General features: G+C 42.6%; 1 pseudogene across 1 annotated transcript in view; it reads left to right on the forward strand.

Moving 5' to 3' along the window:
• LOC309551108 (putative cation-transporting ATPase 13A4) overlaps window positions 1-18,759 on the forward strand; it is a 143,829-nt pseudogene that overhangs the window by 92,614 nt on the left and 32,456 nt on the right. The window contains exon 19 of the transcript XR_014226181.1: window positions 316-479. The product of XR_014226181.1 is annotated as a putative cation-transporting ATPase 13A4 (transcript). The remainder of the gene's footprint in view (window positions 1-315; window positions 480-18,759) is intronic.

Here is an 18,759-nt window from a genome sequence, read left to right on the forward strand (position 1 = left end):
TTCTCAGCAATTTAAACCGGCAATGCTCTGAGACAAGCCGTGATCATCCAGATCTCGGTTTATCTCAGTTTACTAAACGTACACCGTAGTGAGACTAGTGAATTTTCTGGATTTTCACCTTATATCAGTGAGGAGCCTACAATGAACCATCTTTGTTATTGATCTAACCTTAGCATCCTGAAAAGTGAATGGTTGCTTTATGATAAATTATTTATTTAATTTTTGCTCTTTCCACTGATTAACTGTGTATGACCAGTTTTATTTGAAATATAATAACATGTTCTAATGCCAAATAACATCATATTTCTGCCATAGGTGATAATCTTCAAACAGCAATTACTGTTGCACGAAATTCTGGCATTGTACAAAAGAATGTTAGGGTTATCCTAATTGAAGCATGTGAGCCAATGAAAGACTATCCTGCATCTATTACATGGAAACAAATGGAAGGTTGTAATGGCGAAAGCATTGAAATAACAGTAAGATATTTTCACTTTTCCTAAAGAATATAAAGACCCAAGATTTCATATTCCTGATAAGTACCTCCTGTAACATGTACTCGTGTGAAGAAGTCTCCTGTTCTCTTTGTATTGCTTCCTTTGTGTGAAATCCCTGGTGTTCCTGACAGTCCCTCTGCTTACCTATTAAAAGCTGATCCCACTAGGCATGAGAGCACAGCATGACACACCCACCTTGCACAGCCATTCAATGGGAAGATCAGTGTGTTTCTAATTATCCTCCCCAAGCCCCTATGCAGCTGAGAACCCAGGGTATATGATCACCTATAAAAAAAGGGGGAACAAGGGTATTTTTAATGTTTTTTTTATATATATATTTATTTCATTTCTATTTTAAACTGAACGGGTTGTTTTACAAGGGTTTCCATATACTTTTAGGAAGGAAGTTTAACCACTTAAGGACCAGGCCTTTATCTGACACGTGTTGTTAACAAGTTAAAATCAGTATTTTTTTATAGAAAATTACTTAGAACCCCAAAACATTATATATATTTTTTTTGCAGAGACGCTAGAGAATAAAATGGAGATCATTGCAATACTTTATGTCACACCGTATTTGCGCAGCGGTCTTACAAACGCAATTTGTTTGGAAAAAATACACTTTTTTTAAATTAAAAAATAATAAAACAGTACATTTAGCGTAATTGTGTTCTATAATGTGAAAGAGAATGTTAGGCTGAGTACAGTAAGTTGATACCTAACATGTCATGCTTCAAATGGAATGGCGACAAACATTGGTACCTAAAAATCTCCATAGGCAATGTTTAAACATTTCTACAGGTTACCAGTTAAGAGTTACAGAGGAGGTCTAGGGCTAGAATTATTTCTCATGTCTAATGATCATTGCGATGCCTCACATGTGTGGTTTAAACACCGTTTACATATGTAGGGGCGACTTATGTATGCGTTCGCTTCTGCACGCAAGCTCGGAGGGACGGAGCACTTTAAAGTTTTTACTTTTTTGTTCATATTTATTTTACCTTTTATTTTCCCATTTTTACACTGTCCCTTTAACCGCTTCCATACAGAGCAGTTAGACCCCCCTTCCTGCCCAGACCAATTTTCAGCTTTCAGCACTCTCACAATTTGAATGACAATTGCTCAGTCATGCTACACTGTAACCAAACAAAATTTTTATCATTTTTTTGACACAAATAGAGCTTTCTTTTGGTGGTATTTGATCACAACTGGGTTTTTTTTTTTTTTCGTGATATAAGCAAAAAAAAAAGCAAAAATTTTGAAAAAAAAACACTTTTTTTTAGTTTCAATTATAAAATTTTGCAAAAAATTAATTTTTCTTCATACACTTGGGCCAAAATATATACTGCTACATGTCTCTGGTAAAATTAACCCAAATTAGTGTATATTATTTAGTCTGTGTGAAAGTTATTGAGTCTAGAAGCTATGGTACCAATTACTGAAAATTAATCACACCAGGTGTACTGACTGCCTATCTCCTTTCTTGAGGCCCTGAAATGTCAGGACAGTACAAATACCACCCAAATGACCCCATTTTTGTAAAGTAGACAGTCTAAGGTATTTAGTAAGAGGCATGGTGGGTTTTTTGAAGTTGTAATTTTTTCCCACAATTCTTGGGAATATGAAGAAAACATTTTTTTTCTTTTTTTTCCCACAAAGTTGTCAATTTATAAGCTATTTCTAACACATAGCATGTACACAGCAAAAATTACACCCAAAAATACATTCTGCTACTCCTTCCGAGTATGGCGATACCACATGTGTGAGACTTTAACACAGCCTGGCCACAAAAAGAGACTCCACGTCCAAGAAGCACCTTCAGGCATTCTAGGAGCATAAATACACATAAAACTTTCTTACTACCTATCACACTTTTCAAGGCCCTAGAGCACCAATACAATGGAAAAGTCCACAAAATGACCCCATTTTGGAAAGCAAACACTCCAATGTATATTCTATGAGGCATTATGGGTCTTTTGAACGTGTCATTTTTTTCCACAAGATTTTGGAAAATGTGGGTAAAAAATGAAAACCTTTTTTTTTTACACAAAGTTGTCAATTTATAGGATATTTCTAACACATAGCATGTAAATAGCAAAAATTACACCCCAAAATACATTCTGCTACTCCTCCTGAGTATGGCAATACCACATGTGTGAGACTTTTTCACAGCCTAGCCATATAGAGGGACCCAACATCCAAGGAGCACTATCATGCATCCTAGCCACTTGCCTAGGCCTATTTTTGACATTTGGTGTTTACAAGCTAAAGTCAGTTGTTTTTACTAGAAAACTACTTAGAACCCCCAAACATTATATATTTTTTTTAGCAGAGACCCTAGAGAATAAAATAGAGATTATTGCAATATTTTTTATCACACCGTATTTGCGCAGCGGTCTTCCAAACGCAATTTTTTAAAAAAAAATCACTTTTTTTAATTAAAAAATAAAAAAACCAGTAAAGTTAGCCCAATTTTTTTCCATAATGTGAAAGATAATGTTATGCCGAGTAAATAGATACCCAACATGTCATGCTTCAAAATTGGGCACGCTCACGGAATGGCGATAAACTTTGGTACTTAAAAATCCCCATAGGCGACATTTTAAAAATTTCTACAGGTTGCCATCTTAGAGTTACAGAGGAGGTCTAGGGCTCAAATTATTGCTCTTGCTCTAACGATCGCGGCGATACCTCACATGTGTGGTTTGAACACCGTTTACATATGTGGGCGGGGTTTCCGTATGCATCCACTTCTGCGCACGAGCTAACGGGGACAGGGTGCTTTAATTTTTTTTTTTTTTTTTTTACTATTTATTTTATTTATTATTTTTTATTTTTACACCGTTTTGTAAAATATCATTTTTATTTCTATTACAAGGAATGTAAACATTTCTTGTAATAGAAATAGGCACGACAGGACCTCTTTTTTGTAAGATCTGGGATCAAAAAGTCCTCAGATCTCACAAGTACACTAAAAGATAGAAAAAAAAATAAAATAAAAATAAAATGAAAAAAAAAAAAGGGACCTTTAAACTGGTTGCTAGGCAACAACGTTTGCCGTAGCTCCGGTCCTCCAAGACCATAGAGTCGAGTGAGGGCAAGCTTGCCCTCACTCAACATCCTGTCCATGAGGATCCGGGACCGGATCGTTTTCCCCGATGCCGGCGGGTCCGGTCAGCTGGGAAAAGGACCGGGACGCGGCAGGAGGGGGGGGGGTCACCTCTTCCGCCATCCCGGAAGGGTGATCCCGTGGCAAATCCGCCGCTGGGACCACCCTTATCGGAAAGCCAACTGTCCACCGTTTAAAAAAATACCAGGGTTATGGCAGCTATCTGCTGCCATAACACCGGTTTTTAGGTTTAAACCGAGAACGTATATATACATTGGCCGGTTGGCAAGTGGCTAGGGACATAAATCACACACATAAATTCCTGACAACCTATCACATTGCTGAAGGCCCCTAACACATAGCATAATACATACCAAAATACATTCTGCTGAGCAAAGGATAAACAAAAAAATACCTGTGGTTTTAGCAGTGCAGTGGTTCAGGCAGCAGGCGGAACGTAGACAGCGACAGTGAAAGGATTGTCCAGGCAGCAGGCAGGAATACTGTCCATAGTCAGTACAGGCAGCAAGCACAGATATTGTCAGCACAGCCAAAGCATTGGTCCAGGTAGCAGGCAGGTCAGCAGCAGAAAAAGGATTGTCCGTGCAGCAGGCAGGAATACTGTCCATAATTAGTACAGGCAGCAGGCAGAGATATGGTCAGTACAGCCCAAGTATTGGTCCAGGCAACAGGCACATGTTCCATAAAAAGTCCTGGGTCAGTGCAGGCAGGGATATGATCAGCACAGCCAAAGTATTGGTCCAGGCAGCAGGCAGGACCATCAAGCTTAGGGCCTCGGTCGGGAAAGAATGGGGACAGGGGTAGAGGCTTCTCCCACCCAAATCGCTTTGAAGCGATCCGGACTCCAGACCCTGTTCTGAGTTTACAAACCCAGAGAAATCCAAAAACTGTTTTTCTCATATCAGAACACTATATTCTGAAGCCCCTCACAAAAGTGAGACCCCTGCGTCATTTTGAATCCCACTACTACAGTAGCAGGGCGAAGGATCAGTCTAAGTGGCAGGCAAAAAACATGGTCGTAACAGGCCGAGGTCAGTGCAGGTAAAAGGCAGAAATAGACGGTAGGCTAAGGCAAAATTGATAAACAGTCCAGGGTCAGTTCACTTGAAAGGCAGAAACATGGCGGATAAACAATGCAGACGGCAGGCAGAGGCATCTTCGATAAACAGTCCAGGGTCAGTTTACTTGAAAGGCAGAAACATGGCGGATAAACAATGCAGACGGCAGGCAGAGACATAGTCGATATACAGGCCAGGGTCGGTTCACAAGGAAGGCAGTGATATGGTTGGTTGAGGCAGCAGGAAAATATTCAGCAGTGAAATATGGGCTAAAAGTTTAGGGCAGTGTGATATATTTTGAAGCATTCTCCAATGCAAAGGCCAGGTTGGGAGGGACAATCGGTACAATGGAAACTGGTGTCTTTCCTAATTCCTCTTTTGCCACACACCCAACACCTTTTTTGGCGTCTTCTTCCGGTTTCTGATGGTGGGATATGGAAAGGGAAATGGCGCTCATGAAGTCTGCTGACACAATCCGAACGAATGATTTCTGGGGGGGATCCTTGCTGGTAAATGAGGGCAGTGGCAATGTCTTCAATAAACTGGAGGAAGGGGATTGGTGTTGTTGTGGACTTTTTATAGGTGACAAAGGCGTTGTACATGGCCAAATGGTAAAAGTACATTGCAACCTTTTTGTACCAAAAGAGGGTCTTTCGTGTCGGGAGATAGGGCTGCAGCATTTGATCGTTTAAATCCACCCCCTCATGTACTTATTGTACTCGTGGATACAAGCAGGCTTTTGAACGGAACCGCGTCGTCTTCGAATTTCCACTGAGGTGTCATCGTGGATGGTGGACATGAGGTAAACGTCCTTACTATCCCTCCACTTCAAAGCCATTACCTCCTCGTTCCTAAGGCTTGTGGATTCCCCAATTCGTAATTGAGTGGTGATAAGACTCTGCGGGAAGCCCTTCCGGTTTTTCTTACTGTACCGCAGGCCAAGGTTTTCTTCAGGTACAGGTGGCGGAAAAGGAGCAAACTGGTATAATAGTTGTCCATATAAATATGGTACCCCTTTTGCAGCAATGGGAAGGCTAGGTCCCAGACAATCTTCCCACTTACTCCCATGTACGTTGGGCACTCAGGGGGCTGGAGCTCGGAGTCTCTGGCTTCATACACGCGAAAGGCGTACACATATCCCGTTTTGCTTTCGCAGAGCTTGTTTAGTTTTAAGCCGTACCTAGCCCTCTTGCTGGGAATATACTGCTTAAATGCCAGCCGGCCTGTGAAGTGGATCAGTGATTCGTCCACAGCGATCTTTTGGTCAGGGACATAGACTTCGGGGAACCGTCCAGAAAAGTAATCAATTAGGGGGCGAATTTTGTAGAGTTTATCGTAATTGGGATCATCTCGGGGAGGGCACTGGGAATTATCGTTGAAATGCAGGAAGCGCATTATAGCATCATAGCGGGACCTGGGCATGACTGATGAATAAATTGGCATGTGGTGGATGGGTTTGGTGGACCAATAAGAATGCAGCTCATTTTTTTTTGTAACCCCCATATTGATTGTAAGGCCCAAAAACACTTTGAACTCTTCTACTGTTAGGGGTCTCCATTCAAAGGGACGGGAATGATATGAGGTGGGGTTGTTCTCGATAAACTGTTGGGCAAAAAGATTTGTTTGGTCCACGATGTTTTGAAGGAACTCCAAAGGGAAAAATAAATTAAAAAAATCAATCAGAATAAAATTTTCGGTGTTGACCTGCAAACCTGGCTGTGCTGTGAAGGGGGGATTGTAGCTGACCCAGAGCTAGAAGGCAGCCACAATGGGTTTGCCAAGGCATCCGGAAGCTGCATTTGGGCTCTTCTTCTTTGGGGCTGGTGTGAAATCCCAGTGCTTGTACTGGGCATTTCCTCCTGGGGTCCAGCGCCGTTGGCGTTTGCCGATTGGCCATTGGCGCTGCTGGTGTCTGCCTGATTTTCAGTGCGGCGTCTTTTAGGCCGAACTTCTTCCTCCTCCGATTCAGTGCCGGATGTAAGGCCTTTAAAGGGCTCAAATTCTGAACCGGATTCAGAAATTGTTTCAGCGTCGGAAGGTGAGAGCTCCCCGCTGCTCTCACTCATCATGGATATTATTTGACAGGCCTCTTCGGCAGTGAAAACCCTTTTGGACTTTGACATGGTGGCTGTATGAAGGGTGACAGGTAATCGGGTACTTTGCTGGGCAGGTGACAGGCAGGTGACAGGTACTGATGAGCAGGTGGCAGGTACTCGGGTACTCCAATAGGCAGGTGACAGGTACTCGGGTACTCTGATGGGCAGGTGACAGGCAGGTGATAGGTACTGATGGGTACTGATGAGTAGTACTGATTCTGATAGGCGTTACTGATGGGTACTGATGATCAGTACTGATACTGATAGGTACTGATGAGTACTGATGGGTACTGAGTGGTACTGATGAGCAGGCGGCAAGTACTCGGGTACTTCAGGCGTCAGGTACTCTGATGAGCAGTTGGAAGGTACTCGGGTACTCTGATGGGTAGGTGGAAGGTACTCGGGTATGCTGATGGGTAGGTGACAGGTACTCGGGTACCCTGATGGGTAGGTGACAGGTACTCGGGTACCCTGATGGGCAGGGAAAAGGTACTCGGGTACGCTGATGGGAAGGTGACAGGTACTCAGATGGGCAGGTGACAGGTACTCAGATGGGCAGGTGACAATAATCTGGTGACAGGTCTTCTTTATTTGATGGGGGCAATCAGGGCACAGTAATAGTGACAATACTCTCACTGGTAACTCACTGTTTGCTGATCTCCTCACACTGGATCGGTGTGTGAGGAGAAGAGCCTGGTAACAGTGAGTTACCCTCATGTTTGTTGACATTTGTGACCGGCTGTGATTGGACACAGCCGGTCACGTGGTAAAGAGACAATTTCATTGGCTCTTTACCAAGATCGGGGATTGGCTCTGTCCAAGGGACGAGACTCGTCCCCGATCGCTGCTCTGCGTGCCCCCGGGGGCGCGCATTGCAGAGAGAACGAGCTGCTTGTGCTTGAGCCGCTCATGTGATCGGCTGTGATTGACACAGCCGATCACGTGGTAAACAGCCAATTTCTATTGGCTGTTTACCTTGATCAGGGATGGGCTATGTCCGAGGGACTAGTCTCATCCCTGATCGCGCCGCTGCGCGCCGCCGGGGGCGCGCACTGGCAGCTAGAACGGGCCGACGTCATATGACGGCGGCCCGGATCGCTAAAGCCATGATGCCGACGTCATATTACTATGACTCGGTATTGAAGTGGTTAAAAAAAAATAAAAATATTGATCACGTTTATTCCAATTACAAGGAATGTAAACATCCCTTGTAATAGAAATAGCACGACAGGTCCTCTTTAATGTGAGATCTGGGGTCAAAAATACCTCATATCTCACATTTACACTTAACCCCCCTCCCCAAAAAAAAAAGTCATTTTTTTCTGCAAGAAAAAAAATGGGCCATTTTATGGTTGTTGGGAGGAAGTGACGTATAACGTCGCTCTGGTCCTCCAAGGCCATGGAGTAGAGTGGGGGGCCATCTTGCCCTCACTCGACTTCCTGCCTAGGACTCCATCAGGTTGGATTGTTTCGGGCCAGATTGTTTTCCCCGCTACCGACGGCTCTGGTAAGCGGGGAAAATGAACAGGAAGTGATGGGGGGGGGGGGGGCACCCCTTCCGCTGCCCATAAAAGGGATCCTGTGACAAATCCACCGCTGGAACCACTTTTATGTTTAAGCCCGCCGTTTTAAGAAATACTGATCCGTAAGTGATTAATGACTTTTTAAAAAAATTACATAATAGCAAAGCAGTCATATTTTATGTATAAATCTATGGGGTTGATTTACTAAAGGCAAATAGGCTGTTCATTTTTCTAAATAATTTTTGGTTTAGTGAGTGTGAGAAAGCTCTGCTCCCATCATCAAACCATGAGCAAGCTAAAACACTGTTTTTACTTTGTTTAATTTTAATTGCACATGATTGGGTATTCTTTGCATTCTTTTCATTATATTCACACACCTAGGGGAACATGTTCTTCAAAAATGAAAACCCCCTTGCAAAGTTAAGAGCTAATTTGTTTAAATCAACCTCTATGACGTTTAATTATCACTTTTTTTTAATATCACACAGTAATTTCATTGTAATATATTGCATAATAATAAATCTATGATTGGGATGTGTCTCATTTAGTGCCATATGCAATTGTAATTTATTTTATTATGGGCAGTGTCAGGTTGAAAGGATTATAGCAGTATGTGACAATAAAGGGAGGGGGTTTTAATTATGTGTCTTCAACATGTCAAATCCTAACTTGAGTTTTTAAACTGTGCTTACAAGCTGGAGCAAGGAATGGGGTTTCTCTAAAATATTTAGTAAAAAAAAAACTGAGGAGATCATATTGTAGACCTGGTGCTGACAAATAGGAACCAATTATTTGATGATAAAGTGGGAGACCTTGTCTTTGGTTTGATATTAGAAAAAACACTGAAAATTCACATACAAAAAAATTATAATTTTCAGTTCAAAAAGACAAATTTTGCTGGAATGAGTGAATTTCTTAAAAATGAATTGAACATTGAAGTCACTCTACAGGGGCCAATAATCAGTGGGCACTTAAAGTCTACCATCAGGGGCGTAACTACAGGGGTTGCAGGGGTTGCAATTGCTACCGGGCCCCATGCTCCAGGGGGCCCGGTAGCAAACCAGTGTGTGAACTTCCAAGATCTCAAAGGTCACACTTGCGACCGGGCCCTGGCATTGCACCACTGTGGGGAGGCCCCAAGATTGCAGGAAGGGGGCCCACTGCAGAACTTGTGAAAGGATCCTGCTGCGGGACCATAATAAAAGGCCATGCAACGAGAGTAAAGAGCCCCAGGATTAGTGGGAAGAGCCCGGGCTTGAAGGGAAGGGCCCCGGCCAGGGGTCTGGGGGGCCCTTTATGGTTTCTTGCATCGGGGCCCTGAAGGTTCTAGTTACGCCTCTGTCTACCATCATAGAGGAAACTCGTTTATATGTCAGTCAAATTAGTAAGAGTAAACAGAAGAGAAATGAATTATGGTTCACTACAGAGATAAGCAGGATAGTAAAAGGGATAACATAAAGAAACGTTTAAGGAAGCAAAAAGTGTAGCTGACAGAGTAGTAACAAAAAACTGACAAAAGTAGGCCAAAAACATTGCATTCAGGAACCTCATTCCCTGCAAGACAACCAAGTCTGCTGCAAACCTCCTCCAGAACCCCAATCTCCTCACAGTGACATCCAACCCCATCCAGTACTTCAATACATATTTTGTATCCCCATACTTTCATTTTGTGACTATAAACTTTTATTTTTTTTTCTGTTGGGGCATAGAAGGTTTTATAAGAGTTTATCTGGCCTTGGCCTCAATAAGGTTGAGAACCCCTAGTCTAAAGGAAAGAAAGGAAAGGAGGACATGATTGAAACCTTTTAATACATAAGTGGTGTGAGAGCAGTATTTTTAATACGAAGGAAAGATCAAGAACATGGGGACATGGCCTCAAATTAGCAGGAGGAAAATTCAAAAGTAACTTTAGAAAGTAATATTTTATTGAAAAATGTGGGGGAACGCACACGTCGCCAGAGGCACACACACGCGCTGATTGGCCAGAGGAGGAGCCAATCAGCGGGTTACCCACGATCCCCCCCCCCCCCATGGAGACAGAACTGCAGTCTGCCTATGTAAACAAGGCAAACTCCTGTTCTGTCAGAGATGAACATAAGGATCCTGTGTTCCTCCTATTTAGGAACACAGGTCTCTGTGTTCATCCAGTGAGTACAACCCCCATACAGTTAGAAAGCACTCCCTATGAGCACACTTAACTCTTTGATCGCTTCTGGTGTCATTATTACAGTAACAGTGCATATTTTTAGCACTGATTACTGTAGCAATGGCACTGGTCCCCTCAAAAGTGTCAAAAGTATCAGTTAGGTGTCCGATCTGTCTGCCACAATGTCATAGTCCCGCTAAAAATCGCTGTATGCCGCCAATACTAGTAAAAAATAAATAAATAAAAATGACATAAATCTATCCCCTAGTTTGTAGATGCCATTACTTTTGCGCAAACCAATCGATATACACTTATTGGGATTTTTTTTTACCAAAAATATGTGGCAGAATACATATTGCCCTAAATTGATGAAAAAATGTAGATTTTTACATTTTTGTTATTGGGAATGTTTTACAGCAGAAAGTAAAAAATATTGTTTTTTTTTTTTTTTTCCAGAATTGTCGCTCTTTTTTTGTTTATAGCACAAAAAATAAAAACAGCAGAGGTGATCAGTTTCACACGACCACACAATTGTCAGTTAAAGTAACACAGTGCCGTATTGCAAAAAATGGCCTGGTCATTAAGGGTGTAAAACCTTCTGGTCCTTAAGTGGTTAACAGACATCCGGCAGAGGCAGTTAGTCAGTCAACAGTAAGTAAATTTAAAACATGCTTACAAAGACAAAAAGGTAAAAAAAAAAAAAAAAAGCCAAAACAAATAAAAAACAATAACAAAGGAGCAAAAAAAAAAAAGAGGGGGCAGACTCGATGGGCCATTTGGTCTTTTTCTGCTGTAACTCTTCCATGTTTCAGGACGTTAGGCCTGTTTATGGCAGAGACTGAATTTAACTACCTTTGCTTTGTAAGGTGTAAATGTATTTGTGAATAATGGCAACAGTAGGTTAGTGAGTGTACATACTTAACATTTTCTTGATATTGTAGTAGATATTTTTGAGGAATAATCAGTTCTGGTGTGATGACCATTTCTGGTCTTCCAGTTGGCCTTGTGACACAAAGTATGTAAAATGTAAACCATGACCCATAAAGTAGCATCAACTAATGAATGAAGTTTACAGGTATGCTAGTTTCTATTCTAGAGTCATACATAGGTATGTACAACAGACAGTTTGAGGAACTTGTGTAAAACTCATTTTGACTGTATACGGCAGGGGTCTTCAAATTATGGCCCTCCAGTTGTTCAGGAACTACAATTCCCATCATACCTAGTCATGTCTGTGAATGTCAAAGTTTTACAATGCTTCATGGGACAAGTAGTCCCGCAACAGCTGGAGGGCCCTAGTTTGAAGATCCCTGGTATTGGGCCTGTCCACTCATAAAATAGGTATAGGTGAAGCCCAACAGGCTGAGTTAGCCCCATGTTCTTGTATGTCTTTGAGTAGACAGTTATATCTGAGAGAAATTTAAAAAAGGCAATTTTTTCTAGAACATAGTTGGGTATTTATACTGTATCTATGGTCAAAATGTAAATCATATATTTATTTCTAGATTGTATTTCAATGCTTTCTAGTCCACTGTTATTATCCCCCTCCCAGCAGGTGGTTCTCTCATTCTGGGACAACATCATATGACATCTCTCCAGTTTGGCCACACATGCGTGCCCACAGGGGTGCGCAGCGCAGCGATTGGCGGTGCACTGTGTTCCTAGGACATGGTGCATCAATGATCTCAGTAAAGAGTCAATGACGAGGCTCTTTACCCATGTGATCAGCTGTGTCCAATCACAGGTGATCACATGTAAACAAGGAAATGCCAGTTATCAGCTTTCCTCTCCTCACACTGACAGCGTGGGAGGGGAGCTGATCAGCTGCATTTTCTTACAGGGGAGATCTGTACAGATTATCAAGGCACTGATCATTAATGCCCTGATGACTAGTGCAGCCCCAACAGTGCCGGCAGTAATGCCAGTCAGTGCCCAGAAGTGATGTCAGTCAGTGCCCATCAGGGATGCCAATTAGTGCCCATCAGTGATGCCAATCAGTGCCCATCAGTGAAGCCAGTCAGTGCTTCCTTTCAGTGCCCATCAGTGCCTGCTCATCAGTGCCACTCACCAGTGCCCATCAGTGCAGCCCATCAGTGCCACCAATCAGTATCCATCAGTGCTGCCAATAGGTGCCTAGCAGTGCTGCCTATTTGTGCCGCCTGTCATTGCCCATCAGTGCCACCTATCAGTGCTGCCTATCAGTGCTCATCAGTGCTGCATATCAGTGCTGCATATCAGTGCTGCATATTAGTGCCCATTAGTGCTGCCTATTAGTGCCTCCTCATCATTGCCCTTCAGTGCTGTCTCATCAGTGCCCATCAGTGCCACCTAGCAAAGCCCATCAGTGTTGCCTCATCAGTTCACATCAATAAAAGAGAAACATTACTTGTTTACAAAATTGTCTTACAGAAACTATGAAAAACTTTTTTTTTTTCAAAATTTTTGGTCTTTTTACATTTTTTTTAGCAAAAAAAAAAAAAACACAGTGGTTTAATAATACCACCAAAAGAAAGTTCTATCTGTCTAAAAAAAAATGATAAAAATGTAATTTGGGTACAGCATTGCCCAGTACTGAAGCAGTTAATCTAAATGCTCTTTAAAAGTAAATTGTAAAGATCCCTACACGTTTACTTCCTTAAAGTGGAAAGTTAGTCAGAAAATGAAGTCCTGCTAGATCACTTCAGTCTAGCCTCTTTTGCAAATATAACGAAGTAAAACATTAAAGTGTTACTAAACCCAGGACCCTGCATTCACTATATCTGGTCTCCTACAGTATACAGAACATGGAAATGCAATTATTCTAGTAAATATAAACTGCTAAATACCTTTTCTCATCAGCAGTATATAGCAGTCTTTTGACTTCTATCAGTGTCTGGTTAAAGCTTGTAGAAAGTGTTTTTATTCTACTACTACTACTACTGACTGTCCTATGGGGCTGCAGGACCCCTAGACCTCTGTCTGGACAGTACTTATTGGCCATGTGCTGATCACATGCACCCTCTCAAAAAAAAAAAAAACTCTCTACCAATACACACCAAACTGAGCATGTACAGAGTGCCCCCAAGGCTTTGTACTATCAGCAGATGGATTGGAAACAGTGGAATAAAGGGGAACAGTGGAAAAAGGGGAGGATTAGAGAAGACAGGATCAAACCGTTTTTTACACAATGCAGAGGATTAACCGCTTAGGTCCCACAGTGAGTTAAACAAGCATGCTTTACTGCATACACAGACTGATTTTACTTTTGTGAGTTTAGTAACACTTTGAAAATACATGCCTGTATTTTTTAAAATAAAGTAATACACTGTCTCGCCCTGCTCTGCACATGCTCAGCTGATCTCTATTTTTTGGCACTACCCAATTTAAATACTCTGATCTGCTGACAGCCTTAAAGTAGAATTAAACCCTCCTATCCTTTACAGCCAAGAAAGCTGCTTCAGTTTGATCTGCAACTGCCATGGTGCTGCACATGTAATCAGTTATGACATCAGCCATTGCGGGTTTTACAGTTTGGTTGGGGACACAAGCAAATGTGACAGTTAGCAATCCCGACATTCCAGGAATGTAACTGTTTCATTAAATCGGGTAGTTCCGCTTTATGATTTACTCCTGTTCAGGGGCTCTGAGCTTCAATAAAATGGCAGTCACCAGCAAGAAGAAACAGGGACAATGCTGGAGGCAATTTACAGCACACACTAATTTTGGTAGCGTAATTATTATTATGGAATGTATGTTCTTTGCTAAAGAGCAATATTTTTTATCAAGTTGTGTTAGGTAAAGTTCTGCTTTAAATTCTGTGACATGTATTCACTATTCCCTGTGAATAGGCATTGAAGTGTCACACTTTACAGAAAGGAAGGGGGGGAGGCGCCACTAAGTGTAGTATTAAAAGTTGTCATTTATTAAACAAGATTAAGGATATTTACAAGAGTGTAGAATAATCTGGACTCATCAAAATATGTGTAATCCGGATGTTCATGTGTAATGTTCTGGTACCTTTGGGTACCCTAATTACTCTTTCATAAGTGTATGCGCCCCACCATTCTCTTTTGGTAAGGTGCGCTTACACCTTTAAGACTGATGCTGTCATCACTGAGCGCCGGACTTAATGGCTATTTAGATCGCCGGCTCTCACTCACATGTGTTCGTTCAAACTGCTTTGTGCCTTGATGCTAACCTGTCTTGAAGCTCTCATGCTTGCAAGCATACCTCGCTGTCGGAACCACGCTGCGCTGATCCCTGTATCCCGCTACCGGATCATCCGCTCTTGCCGAACCTCTCCTCTGCTACATTGCTATTAGTGATAAGTACCCCACAGGGGAAACCTCTATAACTTTCATACTAAAGCTTACACTATCTAGCTCTGCATACTAAGGACTATTACTACATCTGCATTATCTAAGATTGCTAGCTCTTGAGCCTACTACCACCTGTTCTTGCACTGGGTTGATCTCTCTTGTATGTCCACCTGCTACTCTGTCATCTGCTACCATACATGATTGCTAAACCTATCTGCATCCCATCTGCTACTATATTACTTTCAAGAACATTTCCTTTCAAGTGTCTGTCATCTACCATCTCTACCCAACCTGTCTCTTCAGCCTATCATCACTGTGTTACTATATACATAAGTCACTCTAGGAAACATCTTATTGAGTGTGTGTATTTACTTGCTGAATTGAGATCATCCACACATGATGAGTCATTGAGAGTTGGGATTGGTGTCTCAGCGTTTCTCTACATGACTACTGAAGTGGAATATTTCTGCAGCTGAAAATCCACATCATACATAAAACGCAGGAGCGTTACAGATTGAACGAACCACAAATGGATTCAGCAGAAATAACCACTCAGATGACACAATTAAAACAGCAAGTACCTGCGTTAATACACGCACTTTCTGAATTAAAAGAAGACAATCAGGCTCTGTCGCAGCAGGTAATTAGACTGACACAACTTACCACTGCTCAGTCCCCTGAACCCAAAATAAATCCTCCTTTGGTATTTACAGGCGATCGCAAAAAATTTCGCGAATTTAAAAACGCATGTGAGTTACTTTTCTTGCTAAAACCCCGTACCTACCTTACTGATCACATTAAGGTTTGTACTATTATTTCTTACCTAACAGGCGATCCTCGGGCCTGGGCAGACTCTCTTTTTGAGAAAAGCGACCAGCTTCTCAACTCCTATGCCTTGTTCCTAGCAGAACTCACTAGCCTATATGATGATCCCGATAGGCAGAGTACTGCCGATCTTCAATTAAGATCCTTGAAACAAGGTGGGAGACCTGTAGAAGACTTTGTCGCAGAATTCAAGAGATGGACCCTTGATTCAGAATGGAATGATGCATCTCTGAAATCCCAATTTAGGCTTGGCCTATCAGAGGCCGTTAAAGACGAGCTCGCCCGAGCGGATCTGCCAAAAACCCTGGATGCATTGATACAACTCAGTATCACCATAGATAGAAGACTACGAGAAAGAAAGGCTGAGAAAATGGGAATGCCATTATCCAGTTCTTCTCGGATTTCGGCCGTTGACCCCGTTCCTATGGAGGTAGGAACCATACGCCCACCTCTATCAACTATGGAAAGAGCCAGAAGACGATCTGGTAATCTCTGCTTGTACTGTGCATCCCCGGATCACAAGATAAACGTCTGTCCCCTAGTCTACAAAAAGAAGGGTGAGTGTTCACATGTCCTCCTAGGGGGATTGATAACTTCAATCACTAACCCTTACCTTTCTGTTTGCTTAACATTACAGTGGGACCAGAACAGGATTAGGGATGATCGAACTTTTGAAAAGTTCGGTTCGACCAGAACACCCGAACTTCACGAAAGTTTGGTTCGGATTTCAGAACCCCATTGAAATCAATGGGACCCGAACTTCTGTAATCAAAAAACACCATTTTTAAGCCCTAAAACCCAATAAATGCCCCTAAAAAGTGCCTAGGGTTCTGGGTCATGCCCCAGGGACTATTAATCACACAAAAAAAAGTTCTTAAAAATTGTCGTTTTTGATAGATAGCCAATTATTGAAAAAATTAAAAAAAAAAAAAAAAAAAGAGATTTCTTTGGATTTAGTGTCTGGGGGGTCTAAAAGGTGTACCTGTGAAGTTTCAGCTCTGTAGCATGTCCAGAACCAGAATTACAGCATACCAAACCTTCAAAAATGACTTTTTTGCTTAACCGCACCTTTCTTTTGCTCCTAATCAACGGCTCAGCCAATGTGTATGATGGGGACATAATGCAGTGCACTGGGAACAAGATTAGAGGTTTTTTTGGAAAAAGGTGCTGTCTCTTTAAATGTGCATATAATTAACGGGTGTATTTCCACAATGGGGCTTTTATTACCAAATGTTTCAAGAAGTCCAAAGATGTATGTAATTGCACTTTATTTCATGTAAAATGGTGTTTGGTGCACTTTAACTTGAAATCTCACAAGAAACAGACATATATGCACGGATACATTGAGGGTTAGGGGTAGGGGCCACAATGTAGTGCAGAGTGAACAAGATTAGAGATGTTTTGGATGAATACTGTTGTCTCTTGACTTTGAATAGAAGTAAAGGATGCTTAAAAATTGGGCATTTGGTGGTGCGGACGATGCCTTGACACCATATCCCTATGAAAGTGCTGGTAATGAAAGCAATAATTGCCTTTGTAAGGAAAAAAATTACAATGATATGCATCTGTGTGACAGGTGCGCAAAAATTGTTGTTTGGGTGTTGGCGGAGCCATACCACTGTAAGCCCAAAGAGCTGGTGTTGAAGAAGGCGTAAAAATTATGAAGGTGTGCACCTGTGGAACAGGTGCGCAAACATGGTAGTTTTGGTGTTGGCGGAGCCTCCCCACCATAACCCCAAAGAGCTGGCTTTGAAGGAGACCCAAAAATTGTAAAGGTGTGCACCTGTGGAACAGGTTCGCAAACATGGTAGTTTTTGTTTAGCATAGCCTCCCCACCTTAACCCCAAAGAGCTGGTGTTGAAGGAGGCCCAAAAATTGTAAAGGTGTGCACCTGTGGAACAGGTGCGCAAACATTGTAGTTTTTGTTTTAGCATAGCCTCCCCACCTTAACCCCAAAGAGCTGGCGTTGAAGGAGGCCCAAAAATTGTAAAGGTGTGCACCTGTGGAACAGGTGCGCAAACATTGTAGTTTTTGTTTTAGCATAGCCTCCCCACCTTAACCCCAAAGAGCTGGTGTTGAAGGAGGCCCAAAAATTGTAAAGGTGTGCACCTGTGGAACAGGTGCGCAAACATTGTCGTTTTTGTTTTAGCATAGCCTCCCCACCTTAACCCCAAAGAGCTGGTGTTGAAGGAGGCCCAAAAATTGTAAAGGTGTGCACCTGTGGAACAGGTGCGCAAACATTGTCGTTTTTGTTTTAGTATAGCCTCCCCACCTTAACCCCAAAGAGCTGGTGTTGAAGGAGGCCCAAAAATTGTAAAGGTGTGCACCTGTGGAACAGGTGCGCAAACATTGTCGTTTTTGTTTTAGCATAGCCTCCCCACCTTAACCCCAAAGAGCTGGTGTTGAAGGAGGCCCAAAAATTGTAAAGGTGTGCACCTGTGGAACAGGTGCGCAAACATTGTCGTTTTTGTTTTAGCATAGCCTCCCCACCTTAACCCCAAAGAGCTGGTGTTGAAGGAGGCCCAAAAATTGTAAAGGTGTGCACCTGTGGAACAGGTGCGCAAACATTGTCGTTTTTGTCATAACCAAAATGAGGTTCTGTGAACGTAAAGAGAATGAGAGGAGGGTTTGAGGGTGGCACCATGGTCCAGGCTTAAACTGAGGCTCAACTGCCACATCACAACGATAGCCTAGTCTACAAGGTCTGCATCAGGTGCATCAAAGCTTGATATCCACGACTGATTCATCTTAATGAATGTCAAACGGTCGACTGAGTCGGTGGAGAGTCTAGTTCGATGGTCTGTGACGAATCCTCCTGCTGCGCTGAATGCCCGTTCCGATAGGACACTGGAAGCAGGGCAGGCCAACAACTCCATGGCATACTGGGCCAGTTCTGGCCAGTGGTCTAATCTTAAGACCCAGTATGCCAGTGGATCGGATTCGTCACATGAAAAGCCCTCTGTGTCACTTTGTGCCCTCACGTAATCGTCCACCATGTGATGCAGACGGTGTCGATGCGATGTGGCAGCTGAGAGGCCTGGGCGGTGAGGACTAAAAAAAGACCGAAAGGCATCCGTCAACCGCACGCCTTCTCCAACGCTCCTCTCGTGACCACCAGTAGAATCCATGGTAGGTTGTCCCCGCCCCTGCATCCTACGGGAGTCGGGGAACATGTTCACCAGATTC

The sequence above is a fragment of the Pelophylax lessonae genome (genome assembly GCF_965119305.1).
Source record: "Pelophylax lessonae genome assembly, chromosome: 3".
NCBI classification, from domain to species: domain Eukaryota; kingdom Metazoa; phylum Chordata; class Amphibia; order Anura; family Ranidae; genus Pelophylax; species Pelophylax lessonae.